Genomic DNA, 21,607 nt, shown 5'->3' with positions numbered 1-21,607 from the left:
CTCACTCTCTCTATCTCTAAGTCGCTTTTTTGCTAACTACCTCTCTTCTCTCTAACATTACTCCTCACTAAAACAGCAAAGAGTCATCATTCCATGTACAGGGCTTTATATAGACATGCAGGATGTCAGGAACGTCCTGTTACTACTGTGGTGATGTTTTGACATCATCGAGGACATTTTCTAGCACAGCTAATGGAATGTCTACTTTAGACGTCTTGTGGATCCTATATAATCAAAATACTTGGATGTCTAGGGGAACAGGTTTGGATGGCAATTTTTCAGATGTATAGCTAGTTCATTTTCAAAATGTCCTGTTCTTCCTGGATGTCTTTTTAACTATGGGCTCTATATTTTGAACATCCAATTAAAAACGTATGGGATCGGACGTAGATGTCCTATCAAATATGCCTCTCATTGCGTTTACTACATTTTACTTCATTACCTCCCAGAAATTGACAGTAGGCATCGTTATTAAGATTTATAAATCATTTTGAGCTTGTTAGACAGGTTACTTGGAATGAAGGTTCTTCTGAAGCTATCAAAATCATTTTAAACGATCACAGATAAAGGAAGCTTTCTGTGTAGTAATGACCTTCTGTCTTCGTGAAGCTCAGCTGATCGGCTATGCGACTACTGAAATTGAGAGGCACACTACTTCACTGCAACTTACCTTTTTGTGCACAATGAATTAAGGAATCAAGCACATTAAAAATAATGGATTTGCTATGGCTCCTTCATGTACGTATTAAAGATATTTAATAGCCTTCAATGTAATAACACAAATGCATCTTCAATTACTCCTCTTTCAAAGTACACTTTAGGCTTATTAACACATTATTGAAACATATCATTTTAGTTATACTTTTCAAATTACATTGTATTTTTTTGGCATTCTAACAGTGCAGGTTTCAGTCAGTAAATTAAAAGATTTTGATAAGTTAATGATAAAATTAATACTTTAAGTGTTGCTGGGCACATTTAGTATAAGTTACAGTAAGTGTACAGCATCTAAGTCCAATACTAACCACCATAGTGAAAACTATAAATGATATTGCATAGATTACGTGCCATAGTCCTATTTACAATATTTCTTATGCCCCTCTTCCTTTTACCCTGCCAGAATGTAGTTTTTATTTTAAGAAATTTCTTATGTAATTATATTTTGATTCAATGGTTTATAAACCAGAGTGACATGAACAAGAGAAATGAATGCACCTGTTCTAGTTAGAAATATCCTACTATGATAACATAGGTGAACACATCATTTTCATCAGAGTTAACATTGGGTGGATTTTGAAGTATTTTTCATGCTGATTTCAAATCTGTGTTTAGTTTCTCACTAGTTTTTGTAATGAGGCTCATTATATAGAATTATAAATATTAATTAGGCGATATATCATGCGTTTATAGGATAAACATATAAGAAGGGTTAACGAAAGTTGTCTTTGTTTTTTATGCTACAGACAGTGATTAATATAATTCTTTATCATGCCAAGACATTATACTAATCATCTAGATAGTTTCTGTTACGTCTGTGGTTCATTCACGACGAAAGCACAACGTCGCCCAATTACCGTAGATCAGAAGAAAGTATACAAATTGTACTTTGGCTGTCTATTGGGTGACCAAGATAAGTCTTGGGCTCTACATATCATCTGTACCAGTTGTTTCAACAGACTTCGTGACTGGCTCAATCGACGAAAGGCAGCAATGTCATTTGCAATCCCAATGATATGGAGGGAACCGCAAGACCATATTAAAGATTGCTACTTTTGCCTTGTGAACACAAGTGGATTCTCAGCTAAAACTAAGCACAAAATTATATATCCTATATCTGGATTCTGCTATTAGGCCTTTTCCTCATTATGACTCACTGCCTGTCCCTGTACCTCCAGCCCAGCACAGGCAAGAGGGAGGATCTCCGACGCACCGCCCAGCCCAGAAGAGGGAGGATCTTCGGGCATTGGCATGTCCTATGCGTTGATGCCTAATCGGGGTATGGGATTTCGTTTTGGTGCTCGGGGGGGATGTAGAATCGCAGGGGAGGGGGGCGACGTGAGCGGGGGGAGGATGCCGGTTCGCAGGGGAGATGCCGGATCGCGGAAGGGGTGGCCGGATTGCGGGAGAGGGGTATGGAGCAGCATCGGTGGCCTCAAGGAATGAAGCAGTGCCGGTAGCCTCGGGAGGGGTGGGGAGGAGGTGGAACGGATCAAAGCGAGTTTCCCTTACTTCCTGTGGGGAAACTCGCTTTGATATATGAGCAATTTGGTTTATGAGCATACTTCTGGAACAAATTATGCTCGTAAACCAAGGTTCCACTGTATATGAATTGCCCATTCTGCTCATCTAAAGGAGTCTTATGAGAATACAAAGAATTTACTAAAAGCACTCAGTGGAACATTTGTGGTGATCTGAAGGACATTGGCATGCTAATAGGAATGCAAGGAGGATTCACTAAATACTGTTGTTTCCTGTGCTTGTGGGATAGCAGATCTACAGCTGAATATTATGTCAAGAGTGTCTGGTAGCTGAGGGATACCTATAACCCAGGTACAAGCAGTGTGAAATTTATGCCATTGGTGGATCCTCATAAAATATTACAGATGTGATGTCATATTTCTAGGAGCAGTGTTTCAGATAACATTATTATTTTTTTATATATATATTTATTTCTCTAATTTCAAATTATATTTACAAGAACAAACTTGTTACAGAAATACAGCTTAAAGTATACAAGGAAAAATTTCATACAATATCAGCACAATATTGAAAGGAAACAAAATTTTTAAAGCTCCTTAGATCACAAAACTTTAGAGGAGGAATTCTGAATAAGTGAAGAGAAACTTATAAATTCAAATAATCAAGGAATAGGCTTAGCAGCAATGAATCCCATTATTAACTAAATGCTGTTCACAACTAAACATTCCCTGTAGCTAGTTTCTTCAAATCTAAGAAGGCTCGCAGTTGTTACGGAGAATAAAACACATATTTAACCCCTAAATATTTAACTAGACATTTACAAGGGTAGGCTAATAAAAATGTAGCTCCCAAAGAGACTGTTTCAGCCCTCATCACAAGAAAAAAAATTTCCTACATTCCTGTGTTTGTCTAGCAACATCGGGGTACATATCAACTTTTTTCCCATAGAACAATACTTGTGGAGATCGGAAATATTTTGTTAACAAGTGGCATACATTCAGGGGAAAATTTTAAACATTCAACCAGATATTTTTTAAATATCTCATTAGGAGATACCCCCAGAGACCTAGGAAAGTTCAAAGGGCATATATTCAAGCGAGAATTAAAATTTTCCAATTGTTCAACTTTACGGTTTAATTGATTATTATCCTTAATTAGTTCAACTTTTAAATCTTGAAGCTTTTCCACCTTTTCATTCACTTGTTTTAAATTGCTGGAGAAATCTTCCTTAGTCCCTTCTAATTTAAGTCCCAAAAAATCAACTGTACTTACAAGAACTGCTACTTCTCTTGAAGACTTGGCTACAGTGGCGTTCAAACTAGAGAGAACTTCCCAAATGCTTTCCAGTGTAACCACCGGAGGTTTAACTGAGAGAGAGCTGAGTCCTTTGTCAGCTCCCAGCTCTCCCTGCTTCTGCATTGCTGTCACAGCTTCTGCCCCTTGAGCTGGGGTTTTCCATGCACTCTCCATTCGGCATGGATCCTCAGACATTGCTGCGTGTGAAGCAGGGTGCGGTGGTGGAGCAGAAAGAGGGGGAGGCAAAGATGTCTCGCAGGCAAGATCCTCCACTTCTCCTCGAGCAGGGGAAAGTGCTGTCGTCACCCCAGAAAACTCCTTGGGAGTCACAATGGACGCGAACTCGCGAATCGACCTCTGCTGCATTGGGGAGGAAGTTCGTGGTATCGAGGGCTCAACCCGAACTATCCCCTTGCGCTTAGTATGAGGCATCGTTGTAAAGGTAGGAAAAATGAGAACGCTGTCGGGTCGACTCAGAAGTGCGGGTCATAAGCTTCCGCCATCTTGGATTCCTCCTCCGCCTCTCAGATCACATTATTGATTGTGGTGAAGGTACTAGTGGTGCAGTGATATTATGTCTAGTTGCTTATGTCCATTGTTGAAGGGCAATAGTTTACTGAGCACACACTTCATATAAAACAATTTCTTACATGATTATTCTCCTTCTCCCCCTCCCCCCCCCCACATTTTATCAAGCTGAGCTGCTGAGCAGCACAAGCTAAATTCTGAGTCACCCATGGAAATGGAATGGGCGACTTGGCATTTAGCTTGCACTGCTCAACAGCACAGCTTGATAAATGAGGGGGTATATAAGTTTCTTTCTTTTCTTTCTAATTCTTAAAATAATTTCAGCTTTATGTTCATGATATTCAGCTACTAGAGAGTGTTGAACAAGAGTCCCCAAACTATGGCCTGTTGACTGTGTGGCCTTGCAACATATTTCATTGGACCTTCATGGCTTGAAGATTTGCTTGGTGTATCCCAAGGACCAGGCCCAGAACCCCAATGCTAAACTAAAGAAAAGGCCCAAGACAACTAACTGCTCACTCATGGGGCATAATACTAATACATAGCCCCCTCCTATCTTACTTGCTCTCCTCTGTTGACCTCAAAGGGACAGCCTTCCCTCTGGCAGAAGACGTCTAAATTAATATCTGCCCAGATTATTTCAGAAATAAAGCAGAGGCACCAGCAAGGCTCTAAGACCTTGAAATGGGCACACATTTGGGGTATCACAGGTTTGTGGTAAACTGATGGAAAGAGTCTCATCCTCTCTGCAGTGCTGGTGAATAATGCAGCTGTCCTTGCTCCAACAGCATACTGGTTATAATGTACTGCTAATTACTTTCTAAAGGGGAGAAGCCCCAACAAGGCACAGGTACAGAGAGACATTGCACAAGGCAGACATCATAGCTGTGTGGGTGTGGGAGCTAATGGGAAAAGTCTCACCCTCCTGCAGCCCAGCAGGTGATGTCAATTCTTGCCCTTGGTTTGGGCTGGTATCCCACTGTGATCATATTGTGTGTGCATCTTCCAACCAATTACACATATTGTTGATGTCAAAAGAGCAACTTTGCATGTCTGAAAAAGAATAATGAGTCTTGGGTATATTGTGAAGTTGCTTTTTTCAATATTTATTTATAATTTTCAAATTTATATAATCAAGTATAAACTTGTACAGAAAGCAAATTCAATCATATTTATAGAGTTACAAAAAGAAAATATTTTAAAATAATAATTCTCATATTAAATTCAACTCAAGTCCTCATATCGTAGGATCCTTTTACAAAGGTGCGCTAGGGTTTTTAGCGCATGCACAAAATTACCATGCACTATAGTGTGCGGTAGCCGAAAATCTACCGCCTCCTAAAAAGGAGGCGGAAGTGACTAGTGCGCTCAGGAATTTAATGCGTTCTATTGCGCGCTTTAAGGCCCTAGCACACCTTTGTAAAAGGAGCCCTTAATAAAGCGAGATTTAACATAAAACATTAAGCAACAAGAAGAAAACCTGACTTTCTAACTGAGCGCAGGAATGTCCCTTTTCAATTCAATTTTCTTAGGGTTAGATCTTATCTTTTTCCTTTTCCAGTTTCAACAGCGACAGGAAAGTTGACAGTTGAAAGGGTTCAAAGAAAACATACTTTTGTGATGAATAATATACGATAAATTTACATGGATGACGTAAATAAAACGTCGCCCCCAAGGCTAACACTCCTGGTTTTAACAATAGAAATTCTCTCCGGAACCTCTGGGTATCCCTGGCCAAATCTGGATACATTTGTATTCTCAAACACAAAAATTCCTTCAGCTTTTTTTTTTTTCAAAAATTTTATTGGTATATATGAAAAGAATACAAAAAGTAAAAAGAATAAAACACAAAAAGCATCAACAAAAGAAAATTTTCATTAGTCAATTTTTATCTGGTGCTAAAGCCACCGTTAATAGCAAAGTTGCAGGTGATACCAACTCTTTATCAGAAAGCTCTAACAATGCAGAAACATTCATTTCCTGAGTACTTTCCTGGTGCACATTCTGCAACCTATTAGGAAGGAAATAAACTTGTGTTAAGGGAGGAATTACCTCTTCAGAGATCTCCAAAATCTCTAACATATATCTCTTCAACATTTCCTTAGGAGTTACAGTAGTAATCCTAGGGAAATTTACCAATCTTAAATTGTTACTACAAGAATAATTTTCCAAAGATTCAAGCTTCCTTCTTAGGTTTGTATTTTCTTAATCAATGTTTCTTGAACCTTTTTAGACACAGTCACGAGCTTTCATTTTCTCTTCCACCCGTTGAAATTGAGGATTCATTAAATTTGGTAATTTGCCACAAGGTCCCAGATTGAGTCTAGGGTTACCTCTCAGGGTTTCCGCATTTGAGGCAAATGGAACGCTAAGTTAGATACCTCTCCAGTTGCTTCTTCCCTTCACTGTTCAATTTCCTGGATTCGTCCGGCCCCATACAATGTCACTGCCTAAGGTTCCATGCCCAGACTCTCCTGCAGTTGTAGGGAGACCGGCTCCATTCTCCTTTCTCCGTTCTCAATGGCCTCTAGGACAGGGTAAGCTCCAACTTCCAGAAGCCTCTCCGTCCGTGGGGAGCTGGTATTTTGTGGTCATGGGGCGGCGCCATACTGTTGGGACTCAAGGTAGTATCAATAACCAGGGAGAACACATCCATACCGCTTGTCCGGTGCATCTTCAGCGGGCAAAGTCTCCAACTGGATCGGGGCAGCCTGCATTCATTGCAGGAGTTCTTCTATATTTCCAAAGCCAGTCACTCCAGAGCTCCGCAAGGCCCCAGCTGAGCTCTTTCCTCTCCGCTTTGGCATCGTTCATCCAAAGGTAAATTTGATAGGATAAATAATTAACTATAGTGAACTCTCCACTGTGTGTCGCTCAGTTTGATCTGTCGGCAGCCATCTTGGATCCTCATGAAGTTTATATTGATGCAGTATTCTCAAGAAATCGGGGAACAGATTTAAAACCAGTTTAAAGAGAGTTCACTTGAGGTTGTCGCTCTATGTCATGCAGCAAAAGCATTTTTCAAACTCAGGATACAATTATTTGGTAAGAGGTAAGGGTAATGCATCCCTAATCCTATATGTTATGTCTGTCTGTCCAAATAAGATTATAAGCTCTTCCGTGCATGGACCATCTATTAAATGTCAAAATGTACAGCGCTGCATATGCCTTTCAGCACTATGTAAGTGATAAATAGTAGTAGCAGTAGTAATATTTATTTATTTATTTAAAACATTTCTATACCATCTAAAGCCTAAATGGTTTACAAAATCTTACATACATAAGTTTTAAAACAAAATAAAAAACAAATAAACATAAATAATCAGATCCTCAGAAAATCAGCAATCAGGAAAAATCAATGCTAGCAATAGTAGCAGCATTTGATATACTATTGAAAAACGAAAAAACACTGTGGGGTGGTCTATGCCCCCTCAAACACAGTACAACTTTGATGTTTTTATCCTGTTCATCTCGGATTTTTATTTCATTGTGATATTGATTTGTTTTGAACAACAATAAACTTTGACTTTTTAACTCCGGAAGTCCAGGGCCTGGTTCCACTGTTTTGCTCCATATCAACCAAAACTGTTTACATATTTATTTAGTTATTTTTCTATACCATTCTCCCAAGGGTATACCGTTCTCCCAAGGGAGCTCAGAATGGTTTACATGAGTTTATTCAGGTACTCATGCATTTTCCCTGTCTGTCCCGGTGGGTTCACAATCTATCTAATGTACCTGGAGCAATGGGGGGATTAAGTGACTTGCCCAGGGTCCCAAGGAGCAGCGTGGGTTTGAACTCACGTCCTCAGGGTCCTGAGGCTGTAGCTTTAACTTCTGCACCACACTCTCCCCTTTTGAGATGGTGCTGAAAAGTTCTCAGCCCAACCAACCACCTAACCCCCTCCCCCCCCTCACCCTTTTACAAAACCACAAAAGTGTCTTTTAGCGCAGGCCGGCACAATTCTGGGCATTATTTTGCCACTGTAGCTGAAAAGAGTGTTAGCTATCTTATATTGTTTAAATGCCAATTTGCAGAAACAAAATTCTGTGTTTTGACATTCTTTGAGATCATTGAACTGTATCCACATCATTCTCTTCTTGGTTGGGCTGAGAACCACCTCTGTTATATTCAAGTACTTTGGCTGGCTCACAATTTAAACTTTTGCACCTAAGGCAATAAAAGATTAAGTGACTTGCCTAGAATCATAACAAGCCACAGTGGGAAATGAACGCAGGTCCTCTAGTTCTTAGCCTATTGGCAGATACATTTTTGAAGATAATGTCTCTAATCAACCCCTTTGTTTTTTGTGGGGTTTTTTTTGTTTTGGTTTTTTTTCACAGGAAAAACTTGTTTTCCTTTTCTTAACAAGGGGTATTAGAGCAAGTTTCAGGAAACTAACTAACCGGGGTGATGGTCTTATATTGCACTTGCCTTTCTTCTCATCAAAGTGGCATTTATTGGGTGAAGTGGAGAGAAACAGCAGCAATATTTTCTTTCGAAAAGTCTGCTCACTAATCAGGAGTGGATCTAATCAAGGCCCTAATAAGCCTATAATGGTACATTTGCTTCCCAGGAGAAAGCACAGTGTCTCATCACACAAGAAAATACCCCCTTGCAAGGTGCAGCCATGAGCCACAGACTCACTGCAACAGTCTAATAATTTGATTGCAAGCCCTCAGGCAAGGATAACTTAAATTACAATTAGAGAGTCCTAGCACTAGTGTTAACATCTGTGTGATGAACCACTGCACTGATTAAATGTTTTTAAGAGACTACTATTATAACTTTAAGAGCGTAACTGAAGCTGTTTCCTTTCAGATGAGATCCTCTGCTCCCTTTACAAACAACAGAGCACGGTAACAACCTTAAGGAACAGCCTGCATAACAAATAACCCGTTTTAAAGGAATCACGGCACGCAGAAACAAAAACTATATAATTCTCTTGATCTCTAATCTCAATGCCGGTGTCTGTTTTATAGATTATGGCCTCAGCAACTGACAAATCTGCTTAGTGAGTTTTTGGCTGACAGATCTGGCAACACGAACACTGTCTGAAATACAATCCAAAGTCTAAACATTTTCATAATAGCTACTTTGCACAGCTTAGTAGGTTTCCCTTTAGGACATCAATTTGATTTTTTTATATAGATTTTTTATGTGACAGTGTTAATTTTTATGATTACCCACAGAAGGTAGAGTTTTATTTAATACACTGGCAATTCTTCTAAAGCTTTTCAAGAGGGATCAACTATTTTGCCAATAGGTGGGTGTTACAGCAGGAGTGATTATAGTAATTTTTCATGTAATTGGGAGCCATCATTTGGTGTTCTTTTTTCAAACGATGCCTGATAATGTAACCCCTCATAGTGCGAGTTTGTTGCATTTCACCAGTATGTACCATATGCCAAACTGCTTGAAACTGATAAATCACCATAATCGGCGACTCAAACCAGAATTGCTACTTTCACTTCTGCCTATCTTTTTGTCATTAAAAGACAAATTGGTCAAATATTTTAGAAGTAATCCAGTCCCACAGAAAAGCCCCATATAATATTGCACTTGCAGTCATATCAGAAAATAATACTGCAGTGATGCAAACAGATGAATGAACTAGTTCAAATTAGATTTGAGTCCAATGCAATTTGTAGGAGAGACTCTAGCTAGATAAGCCATTGCAGCTACCTCTATCCTTACTCTGGAATGCTAATCTAGCCCTTACCTAGATCTGATTTAATGTGTAGCTTGATTCAACAAAAAACTATATGCAGTAAATTAAAGCACTCGTGGAAGGTGTTCAATTTTTTTAGTGATATGTGATGAAAATGTAACAAAAAACAGTTCAAAAAACTTACAATATACATTTTTTTTATTGTTTTATGTAAGGACATAAGCACCTAGTTTGTTTGGTCATACAAAATTTGTGGGGCAGCTGTTGTCTTATCAGGCAGCACAACTGGGTCCTGATTTGCTTCCTCTGATTTTAAATTCTGTTTCATATCTGCACTTTTGACATTTATTAAAAATTTTATTTACAAAAATTTTATCTCACTGATGCATTGATTTTGTAATTTACTGAGATTGTTCAGCCTCTTTTAGCTTTGTAAACCACAGAGAACTGCAGGGCATTGCAGTATGTAAATAAAATTGTTATGTTATGTTACAATACAAGATTTTTTTTTTTGCTCCAAGGATAGAATAAATCTCAGACCCACCAGTGAAGTGTCACACAGCACTGCTAGCAGATCAACTCTCTTCTTTCCAAAATAGAATGCAGCACACTGGATCTCCGTCTCTATAAGTCTCTGCTGAGGCCTCATTTACCCCCCCCCCCCCCTCCCTTTTACAAAACTCTAGCACGGTTTTTAGCACCGACCGCAGCGGTGACAGCTCCGACGCTCATGGGAATTCTATGAGCATTGGAGCTGTTACCACCATGGCCTGAACTAAAAACCACACTGCTGTTTTGTAAGAGGAGTAGGTTAGAGTACTGTATACAATTGTGGAGACCACACCTGAAGAAGATATAAATAGTTTAGAGCAGGGGTGTCCAACCTTTTGGCTTCCCTGGGGCCGCACAAATGCGCAAACGCTGCAGCAAGACAGAGGAGGGAGCCGACAAAATAGTAAACACCGAGGGGCAGCAGAGAAAACCACTGCATCACCCTCGACCGGGGCCACACAAAATACTTCACTGGGCCGCATGCGGCCCTCGGGCCGCAGGTTGGACACCCCTGGTTTAGAGTCTATCTAGAGAGCGGTTACTAAAATGGCCGCTGGCCTTCATCATAATTTATCATTTATTTATTTGCAATAACACCATTCAAAAACAACATTGAGGCAGTTTAGAATATATTTGGGAGGTTAGTAGAAGAAGAAAAACAGCAATTAACAGACAAAATAAAAATAAAGCAGGAATTAGTATGTGTAAAAAGGGGGATAGAATCCAAAACATTAAGGGCTCCTTTTACAAAGGTGCACTAGTGTTTTTAGCGCACGCACCGGATTAGTGCGCGCTAGCCGAAAAACTACCGCCTGCTCAAGAGGAGGCGGTAGTGGCTAGTACGCGTGGCATTTTAGCACGCGCTATTCCGCGCGTTAAGGCCCTAATGCACCTTTGTAAAAGGAGCCCTAAATCTAGACTGCCAGAGATGTATGCTTTGGAAGAAAGGTGGGAGGAGGAGATATGATAGAGAAGTTTACAAATCTCATTTGCACAAATGCATAAGAGATGGACCACTTTCAACTGATTATGTTTATGTTTACTTATTTATAATCTGCCTTTATCCAAGGCAGGGAACATAGAAGCATACATAATTAAAACAAGCACTACAAAAACTACAGAAATGGAAGTTCTGGAACGAAGGTAACTGGGGTAAAGGTGAGGGTGGATAGACTAAAAAAGTAATCTAAGGAAATACTTTTTTTTTACAAAAAGGGTAGTAGATGTATGGATTGGACTCTCGGTAGAGTCTGAATCTGAATCTGAATTTAAATAAGCAATGGAGCAAGCACAAAAGATCTCTAAGGAGAGGAAAGGATAGTAGAGATTAGTAGTTGGTATGGATGGGCAGACAGGCCATATGGTCTTTAACTCCCAACATTTTCTATGTTTCTACGCAGTCTCTTTACTGGGGAAATGTATAGAAATAAAACTTTTTATAGCACACCATTAAAACACTTCTACATCTCCATCCTATATAATAAATACGTCATCAATATATCCTCCTGGTAGGCCTATAATATCAGCCATTAAATCATCATTGGATTCCATATCCAAGTTTGTTGATGCTTTTCTTCACTTTATGTCCCACTAATGCCATCATATGTGTGAGATTCATCAAGCTGCATTAATATTTTGGAAGATTTCGTTTTTGAACACAACGATAGTAACAATTAGTATCTGAATCTTGTATTCCTCAAAAAGTGACCATAAAATTAGTAAGGCAAATATCCAATAATTGTAAGAAAAACTTGATGATTCTTATGCAGTTCATAATGGGGATAGCAACTGTTGCTTTAACACAGAATTATATTTTGGTCAGAAGATTTATAAGCAGATTAAAGAAAGAGCAAAGGAATCAGTATGGCTGCAGATTTGGCCAATCTATAGAGCAAGTGTGGCAAAATTTGAGGGATGTTTTCTTAGTGAGATGTGAAAGTGCTGCATAGATTTCATAAGTGGTTGAATCTTGGGGATAAGAATCTTAGGTTTCAGGTGGCCTTCCATGTGAATGAAAGCATATCTTAATATATTGATTAGGGAAGATGGAAACTGGTTCATAACTGCTAATTATAGGAAGCTCACTGGAAAATTTTTTTTTCAATGATTGTGGCTTCCACACAAGACCATTAAAGAACCACTTTAGGTGTGGAATATGTGTGAATTGTGTGAGGTATGTTTGGAATTTTAAAAAAACTCATTCATAAACAATACTCTTAGTACAACAGAAATGCACAATCAGTAGTACAGCATGACTATTTAGACTTATAACATGACATAATATCTATTTATATACCGCTGTACCTTTCAGTTCTAAGCAGTTTACAAAAGAATTAAGAACTGTATAAACACAGCAGATTTTAAGTTATTTTAAATTTATGTACCGTCTATCAACTAGGAGGCTTACATACATATGTACAAACGTATTCAAATTCAAGTACAAACGTTAAAAAAAACCCATCTTAACATATTCTCTCTTAAAATTAAGCCTACTACCTCACTAATACAACAGTTGCTTTACAAAAATGCTGACATCAACAATTGTGTTTTCAATTTTAACCTGTCTGTAAAAGTTCATGACTGCAACATACATTTGGTCTTGCTAAATCCCAAAATTATAGATGGATGCAGTTGAAGCAGGCCATTCAGGAGGGGTTCCCTGATTGGAAAAATCTTAAAAGTCAGTATAGTCTGCCAGTCTTATGTTTTCAGGCGGACTTCCAGGGATACCAGGCCGCTCAGTGGTATAAATTAATATCTGGATTTTTAAATAAGAAACCAAAGACTGGTCTTTGTGACATTTGGAGCATTGAAGATAAAGCATCAGATTATTGCGTCTCAATGACCACAAATCTGTACTTGGAGGATGAGGTGTACAGTTTCAGTATCTATGAGACAAACATGTTTTTTTTTTTAATTACATAGAGCATTTTGGACCCCAGTTCGTTTACAGAAATTAGGTAGTTCAAAATCTAATAAATGCTGGCATTGTCATCTTGAAGCTGGGACTTTGGATCATTTACTATATTATTGTCCCTTGATACTTAAATTTTGGAGATCCATTTGTGATCAAGTGAACAAAATATTAGAAAATCCAGTGGCATTGACATACGATACTATCCTGTTCGGTACGTTAATGAGAGCTAAAAGTCAAATATCAGCTCAAAATAATAAACTTCTCTTTATAATGACAGGGGTTGCCATTCAACTCATTTTGAAGAATTGGAAGAACTGGGATAGGTTAAATTACACTTTCTGGTGGGAATCTATAACAGGGATGGTATAAGAAATTTATGGATGTTTGGGAACCATTGACTAAATTCTGTAAGGAATGATAACTGATTTTATTTTATTGACCCTTAAGCATACACATCCAGGGTGGGTGGGAGGGGGGAGGGTTTTGCATTGGAATTTCATTCGGGGAATATATGGATGGTTTCCTTGCAGTATTCTGTAAGTGGTGTGTATAAGTAGCAACATCATCTATGTTTCTCCCATGCTCTGCCCAGGGCAACCCCTACCCCCCCCCTTTTTGCATTTATGAACTATGCCACCTACATATGCCCTTACAGAATAGCACTTAACTGCCACGTTATGCACATAAGTGTACACTTACCCACAAGCATGCAGATGTCCTGTACATTTATGGGCACAAGTGGAGCTAAAATACAGGTACCCAGCTATAGAATCACCTCCTGTAAGTGTAATTCTATAAGGAGGGCAACTGTTCCCTCAAAGCTGAGCAGGATTCCAACTGCATTGCTGCCAGTGGGTGGTGGCATTTCAATATTGTGTTTTCAAAGGCTAGATACAGGCAGGTTCACTGGAGTCCCGAAGAGCTTGCCTGTCCCTAACTATTGACAATGTGATAGTAAAACAGTGCCACCCCCTGGCAGCACTGTATGTGGAGGACTCCCACTTAGCTTAGAGGGAACAGTGAGGAGGACAATAACATAAGTGCACATATGCTGTTATTCTGGTTAAGTGTGCACATGTACACATTTAGGCTAATATTTTTACTACATGTTCACCTTTGTTTTCCATTCCTTTCTTAATAACATTCTATTTGCTTTCTTAGCCAGCACTACACATTGAGCTGAGGGTTTCAACGTTTCCTCAATGATAGCACCTAGATCCTTTTCCTGGGCAGACTCCTAACATGGAACACAGCATCACGTAGCTATAGTTCGGAGAATCCTACCATGTATTGGTAGTCATTAGCTTGCTCTATCCAGCAATCTCCATCCTACTAGGAGCTAGAGCAAATGCAAGGGCACTAGCATAGGCTTCCCCATAATCCTCACTTCTCTTTCTCCCCCACCCAGTCACACCTGGGTGTCACCCCTCTAAGGGGCCCTATTACAAAGCTGTGACAAGAAGTGACCTGTCCCAGTTCTTATGTGAGCCAAGTATAGGACAGTTGAGCCATTGTGACATCAACAGTGAGTTTAGCTCTTAGGCATTGATGGAATGGGGCATTGTGACATCACAATCTCAGTTCTGGAAAGTTGCTACTCTTTGGGCTTGTCAGGTACTTGGGACCTGGGTTGGCCACTGTTGGAAACAGGATACTGGGCTTGATGGACCTTCGATCTGTCCCAGTATGGCAATTCTTATGTTCTTCTTATGACCTTAGCACACCCCTATGCAGGTATTTCCCGCACACTAAGGCCATTCCAACTGCAGCTGGAAAAGGGCTGATTTTCCATTTTCCAATTCAATGGCCATGCACTAACATAGAAACATAGAAAATGACGGCAGAAAAGGGCCATAGCCTATCTAGTCTGCCCACTCTAATGACCCACCCCCCTTGATTTTATCCCCCTAGAGATCCCACATGTGTATCCCATTTCCTTTTAAAATCTGCACGCTGCTGGCCTCAATCACCTGAAGTGGAAGTTGATTCCAATGATCAACCACCCTTTCGGTGAAGAAGAACTTCCTGGTGTCGCCATGAAATTTCCCACCCCTGATTTTCAGCGGATGCCCTCTTTTGCCCTCTTGTGGCCGAGGGACCTTAGCATGCAGCCATTAACAAAAATTATCACATGAGCCCTCAACACCACCTATTTTGTAGGCAATAAGGGCTCACAGGCTAATCTTGCATTATTCCATTAGTACACTGCAATGTGCCTGCATTACCAGATTAGCACAGAAATGCACACATTTCATCCTCTAGACTTACACCCTTAGCCAAAATATAAAAAATATTTTTAGCATGTAGGTAACCTTACCGTGGGATACCTCAGTGTGCCCCATGGAATGCTATTTTCAACTGCAATGAGCACAAGTTAGCATATACCACAGTTTGATAAAGGAACCCCTATGAGGATTACAAGCATCTGAATATTTCCAATAGTCAATCATTAGATTAAGCAAGAAAATCTTCCTAGCAGCTAAATATGAATTATTATACATTTTTTTAAAGTTCTGTATGTTTTACTTTCTAAATTTGATTTCATTCAAACAAAATATATATATAACAATGTAAAATCTAATCACATTGTCGATATATAGATAATTCAAAAACATATACCCCTCCCCTTTTACTATGCCGTGATAGAGATTTCTACCATGGCTCAGGGCGCTAAGTGCTCTGATGCTGCTTCGATGCTCAAAGGAATTATATGAGCATCAGAGTAGCACTGTAGCATTTAGCGCTCTGAGCTGCAGTAGAAACCTTTACCCTGGCTTTAGTAAAAGGGGGGGGGGGGGGGATAATTACTAATATAAGTACAAATTCAAATTCAATGTATTTGATATACCACAAATTTTCCAGAAATCTAAATTTTTTTTAAATTCTTTATTTATTTTTAAAACTGAAAAAGTGCCAAGTATACATACATATAATATCATAACAACACAGCACTTATGTTTGTACATAAATATATTAGAAATCACTTAACCCCCACCCCTCCCATTTTCCACCCCCCTCCCTAGATCTATGTAGGAATCAAAACCCTTAAAGATGCAATATATTGTCTAACATACACCTCTAATGGACTTCAAATGGTTTAAAATATTTTATAAGTCCCCAATTGCTTTGATAACATCCTTTCATACCTGTAACGTTGACAAAGGATTTCCCACCAAAAAACAAGGTTTAGTCTGTCCCAATTCTTCAAGTTCTTCAATATTAGCTGCATGGCCACTCCCGTCATGACAAGCAAAAGTCTGTTTTTATTTATATCGATTGGACTTTTAGGGTTTAACCATGTCCCATAAAGGACCACATCATATGATAATGGTACGGAAACGCCTAGTACCATAGTAATTTCCCCTCATATAAATTTCCAAAATTTGAATATTACACGACAATACAACAACAGATGATCCAGTGTCCCTATTTCAAGATGACAGTGCCAGCATCTATTACCATGACTAAATTAAATGAGGGGAAAAGGGGAAAACACAGCAGAGTCAACACAAACAAGATATGAAAGGAAATGGGAAAAGGAAAGTTTACATAAACACAAGTAGGGAAAAATAGGGGAGGAAGAGAACAAGGGAAGGCTATGTATCAAAACACTGTAATGTTATATTTTATACAGACCAAAAGGGAGAAAGAAAACTGTAAATACGGTATATTAAATAAGTATTGTAAAATGCAAAACACAATGACCCTCTTTGATATTATTCATCATCAATCTATATTCCCTGTACTGTTCATTGAAATATGTAAAGAACTGTGCAACGCTTAAACAAAAAACAACGTATTCTATCAACTGCTAAGATTTTATATGAACATGAGCAGTTTTCAACTGAGATGTACATTTCTTTTTATCTTTTCAGTGAGTGAAAAGCCCTTATTACACATAAAGCTTATAAAAAAGAAATCCCAACTAATCAATAACCTATTGTTTTTTTTCTATATATCTTTAATGTTCAATCTACAATTGCATGAAAACTTAGAAACTGCAGGGTATATCTAAAATGGAATACCTTTGGATCTCATAAATTTAGAGCTCTAGATAGAAAAAGTGGAAAAAAAAAAAAACCCTCCACAAATGTTGCATTTTAGATCAGATCCATCATCACAAGTGCACAATAAATGGGGTACAAAATAATTATTACTTAAAATAACAAGCCCTTTGTATGTCTGTGAAGTGCTTACATTGTCCCTGCTCTATATAATTTCATAGATATTGTAGAAGACAAAGGGCCTGACTTACTAATGACTTTCTCTCATAATTGCAGGAAATTGTGCTAATAGTCCAATTTTCCTTGATTGCGCTAGCACAAAATATTTAGTTCTCTGATCTTTTTTATCACCATTTTTTTTGCCACAGTTACATGCTTTCCCATTTTGCTTGGGAGTAGAGAGGCTCCTTCTGGTGAGATTGTAGCATTTGCTGCTTACAGTATATTAAGAGAATGAGTTACAGAGGTTTCTCTTTTTCCAGCTGACATTAGGGACCTTGCAGTGTCCAGTTGCATTGCACTATGTTTAACCCTTTGTATTCTGAATATTATAAGACCATCTCTTTCAGCAAGAAGAATTACTTTTGTTTCAGTGAAAAATGTTTCAATTAGTAAAAGAGAGGTACTGAGATCCCACATATAATTTTATTTTGTAAATTATCAGTTAAATATAGAGCAACAGAAGGAAAGGGATATTTTCATGAGGAAATTTAGTTGCATACCGCAACAAAGTCCAAGCAGGTCCCCATCACAAAAAAGGAGAAAGAGATGCATAGGGCTAGATTCACTATCTTGCCCGATTGTGATCGATCCGTGTCCAATCCGGGCAAGTCTGATGGATTCTTCAAGCAACAATATTCTAATGGGGGCGATCGGAGGAACGCCCCCATGCGCCGACATGGATCGCTCGTGTGAGATCCAGAGGCACGCGCAGATCATCTGCTTTCCATGTAGATGGTCTGCGCATGCATTCATATTCATTTGCTGCGGGTTTTTTTTGCTTGTTTTTTTGGGGGGAGGGACCCGACTCGATCCCCGGTGGCAGCAGCAGCCTCTTTTCTAAAAAATTTTTTTTAAAACCTCTCAACTTCTTTGTGAGCCTGTGGTTTTAACCCGCTTAAACCCGCAGGCTACAACCACGGGCTCGCTGTGCAGGGAAGGGCCAGAGAGATTCAGGGCAGCAGGCAGAAGAGATTCAGGGGATAGCAGGGCAGCGATTCGTAGGAGAGCAGGGCGGCAGGGAGGAGAGACTTGGGGGAGAGCAGAGTGGCAATTTGGGGGAGAGCAGAGCAGCGATTTGGGGCGGCAGGCAGGAGAGATTCGGGGAAGTGCATGCAGGAGAGATTTGGGGCAGAGCAGGCAGGAGAGATTCAAGGCAGAAAGATAATTGGGGCAGCAGAGAGCAGGGCGGCAATGGAGCTGGAGAGTCGGAAAGGACGTTTGCGATTGGTTCCCAACAGTCACTTCTTGGGTTGATCGGCCAGCACAATCGGTTTGCAAAATTTGTTTTGTGAATTGTATCCCTGCCTACTTTGCATATTGTTCCCCTCATTTGCATGCGCAGATCGGAATCAGATCGGCAGAGAGGTAAGTGAATCGGGCCGGAGTAAAATCGGGTCGCAAACAAATCGGTACACAATTGATTTGCTTAGTGAATCTAGCCCTTAGATTTTAAAAAAGAATATGTTAATTATTATATTTAAAAAAACAAAGATAATGAATTGGACCACTGTTAATAAGATCTATTAGCACAGCACAGATATAAAATCCATGTCAATCAGATAAGCTTAGAGAAGAAAGTAAAAACAATGACTCAAAAGAAATATTTAGCCAAGCAGATCAAAGGTAAAAAAATAAACCACAATTTGCTGAAAGAAAGGATAGTGTACTTCCTTGAATTTAATGTGTTACAGGATCCGAGGCAACATGGCTTTACAAAAGGTAAATTGTGCCAAACGAACCTGATTGAATTTTTTGATTGGGTGACCAGAGAGCTGGATCGAGGACATATGCTACATGTAATTTACTTAGATTTCAGCAAAGCCTTTGATAAGGTTCCTCATAGGAGGCTGTTGAACAAACTTGAAGGGCTGAAGTTAGGACCCAAAGTGGTGAACTGGGTTAGAAACTGGCTGTCAAACAGATGCCAGAGAGTGGTGGTTAATGGAAGTCGCTCTGAGGAAGGAAAGGTGAGTAGTGGAGTCCCTCAGGATTTGGTGCTGGGGCCGATCCTGTTCAATATGTTTGTGAGTGACATTGCTGAAGAATTAGAAGGAAAAATGTGCCTTTTTGCAGATGATACCAAGATTTGTAACAGAGTAGACACCGAAGAGAGAGTGGAAAATATGAAAAAGGATCTGCAAAAAATTAGAGGAATGGTCTAATGCCTGGCAACTAAAATTCAATGCAAAGAAATGCAGAGTAGTGCATTTGGGGATTAATAATCGGAAGGAAGCGTATATGCTGGGAAGTGAGAAGCTAATATGCACGGACAGGGAGAGGGAACTTGTGGTGATAGTGTCCGAAGATATAAAGGCTTAAAAACAGTGTGACAAGGCAGTAGCTGCTGCCAGAAGGATGCTGGGCTGTATAAAGAGAGGTGTAGCCAGTAGAAGGAAGAAGGTGTTGATGCCCCTGTACAGGCCCCACTTGGAGTATTGTGTTCAGTTTTGGAGACCATATCTGGCGAAGGACGTAAGAAGGCTTGAAGCGGTCCAGAGAAGGGCAACAAAAATGATAGGTGGCTTGCGCCAGAAGACATATGAGGAGAGACTGGAAGCCCTGAATATGTATACCCTAGAGGAAAGGAGGGACAGGGAAGATATGATTCAGACTTTCAAATACTTGTATTAATGTAGAACAAAAAGGGGTATTAATGTAGAACAAAATCTTTTCCAGAGAAAGGAAAATGGTAAAACCAGAGGACATAATTTGAGGTTGAGGGGTGGTAGATTCAAGAGCAATGTTAGGAAATTCTACTTTAAGGAGAGGGTGGTGGATGCCTGGAATGCGCTCCTGAGAGGAAAACAGTGACTGAGTTCAAAGAAGCATGGGATGAACACAGAGGATCTAGATTTAGAAAATAATATTAAATATTGAACTAAGGCCGGTACTGGGCAGACTTGCACGGTCTGTGTCTGTATATGGCCGTTTGGGGGAGGAAGGGCTGGAGAGGGCTTCAATGGCTGGGAGGGTTTAGATGGGATGGAGTAGGTTTTAACAGAGATTTCGGCGTAGGAACCCAAGCACAGTACCGGGTAGAGCTTTGGATTCTTGCCCAGAAATAGCTAAGAAGAAAAAAATTTAAAACATTTAAATTGAATCTGGTTGGGCAGACTAGATGGACCATTCGGGTCTTTATCTGCCGTCATCTACTATGTTACTATGTGTAAATTCCAAACATTGGAAATCTCCAGAATTCAAATCATGGAATCAAATTCTCTTCAAATAATTCCTAATGATTGTTACTTAAATGATAGGTCCACTAAGAAGAATAAAACTAATGCGCAAACTTTCTAGCCCTCACCATGTGGCGGTAAACTTGATTTAACACCCAGGAAGATCATGCATTTTAACTGTGTAGAGCTATATGCTGATATTAAGCAGCACTTAAATGGATAGTGTCATTGAATATAAGCAATAAGAACATAAGAATTGCCATACTGGGACAGACCGAAGGTCCACAAAGCCCAGTATCCTGTTTCCAACAGTGGCCAACCCGGATCCCAAGTACCTAGCTAGATACCAAGTAGTAAAACAGATTTTAAGCAGCTTATCCTAGGAATAAGCAATGGATTTCCCCAAGCCATCTCAATGGTGGGAGGAATTAAGTGACTCACCCAGGGTCACAAGGAGCAGCATGGATTTGAACCCACAACCCCCAGGGTGCTGAGGCTGTAGCTTTAACCACTGCGCCACCCAGCCTTGTTGTTAGCTGTCTTAATTACTCTATAAACATGTTGTTTTTGTCTCAACTACTTTTGTGTATGTATCATTGTAATACGTTCTGGGCTCCCGGGGAAGATGGTCTATAAAACTAATTAAATAAATAAATATGTGTGTAAATTACCAAGATACTGATGTACGTGCATGTATGTGTGCACAAATGCCAGCAACCTAGCTAAGTGCTTTACTGTAACTACTATAAGTTACACAATTATCTCCAGAATTTAGGCGCTGGTGAAGTGCTCTCACCTGAATGCATATGCACAAATATCTCCATTTGCTCCAGGTTTCTATAAAGGAAAGTAGGTGCATGCTTTCATTTATAGAGTAAGTGCCAATTAGGTGATCTTTAGGTACCTAATTGAAGGTGCACATGACCTCTTCTTTTAGGTTTACTGATGGTATCCTCTGCTGACAACTAAATGGTATGACCTCACCTTGAGTATTGCGTTTAATGCTGGTTCAAAGAAGAGCAGTCAAGATGATAAGTTATG

General features: G+C 39.5%; 1 long non-coding RNA gene across 1 annotated transcript in view; it reads right to left on the bottom strand.

Moving 5' to 3' along the window:
• Positions 1 to 21,607, bottom strand: part of LOC117356369 — a 75,828-nt gene that overhangs the window by 11,529 nt on the left and 42,692 nt on the right. The window lies entirely within an intron of this gene.

Source organism: Geotrypetes seraphini, chromosome 3, assembly GCF_902459505.1.
Source record: "Geotrypetes seraphini chromosome 3, aGeoSer1.1, whole genome shotgun sequence".
Taxonomy (NCBI): Eukaryota; Metazoa; Chordata; class Amphibia; order Gymnophiona; family Dermophiidae; genus Geotrypetes; species Geotrypetes seraphini.
This window is presented reverse-complemented; position numbering and strand designations above follow the sequence as displayed.